The following is a 1,130-nucleotide window of genomic DNA, read 5'->3' on the forward strand; positions in this document are numbered from 1 at the left end:
TTGGTCTACTTCTCACTTCTGTGGAAACCGAATGACGTGCCCTCCTACCTGCAGACTTAACTTCCCCACAGAGAGTCGCTTCATAAAATCCCCTTCATTGCAGTTGGACTTTTCCATTACAATGTCACCTTCATTTTTTTTGTTTTGTTGTTTTTTCATCTTTCAGGCATAGGTGCAGGATAACAGTTTCCATCCAGTTTATGAACATGTCTTTTTTTAGCAACCATTAAGAGAAATGAAACTGAGAGAGCAAGCCTTCCAGTCTAGCCTCGGCTCACGTCCAGCACTTTTGTTTTCATGCCTCTAAAAGCTGAAGGCATTTAGTTTTCTATTTCTTTGTAGTAATCAATCATGTTATATGCATAAGGGGGTACTGATGAGGCCTTTTGGTCACCTCTCTTTGTTCAATGGCTGGCCTGATTTAGACTCACAACGAAACTAGCAGCATGTGGCAGCTTGTGTATTATATCCTAAATAAAGTCTTGAGCAATGCAGTCATATGCAAATGTCTGAACGCCCCCAGTTCTGGCTTCATGTTCTGTTCATTTTGTAACTTAAATATGGCATTTTCCTGCAAATTTTACTGCACAACTTCTGTTTAATTTCTTAGTTCAACATACTGGAAAATGTAATACAAACATATTATAAAATATAAAAAGTGGCATAACTTAATGCACATTTTATGTTTTCTTTTTTCCCCCAATATGTTAAATTAAATGGGCAGAAGTGAGTATCATATGACCAGGGTGTGCAGACCTTTGCACACTGTTGCATACTCGACTGACAAATTTACTAAGGGGTGCACTTAAGTGCATTGTCTTAAATGTCTTAACTGCTTCTCTTAGCTTTTTCCAGCACTGTTGCAGAAAATGAATTCACAAGAATTTGATATTACCATAGCAATAAAGTTAAGCCCATTACAAGACAGCTTTGTTTACGCCTGCGCTAACTAAATCTCAATTTGCCCTTTAAGTTTTTTTTTTTATTTAAGCAAGTCCCTGAGGGAATTTTACGCAGGTCACATCAATTAAAAGGAATGTTTAAGTGAGAAAGTAAGGTCAAATTTCACTTACGCTGATTTATGCAAAAGGTCAGAGAGCTAGAGCTCATATTTTCAAGGTCGAATGGCC

The sequence above is a fragment of the Pygocentrus nattereri genome, chromosome 30 (genome assembly GCF_015220715.1).
Source record: "Pygocentrus nattereri isolate fPygNat1 chromosome 30, fPygNat1.pri, whole genome shotgun sequence".
Lineage (NCBI taxonomy): Eukaryota > Metazoa > Chordata > Actinopteri > Characiformes > Serrasalmidae > Pygocentrus > Pygocentrus nattereri.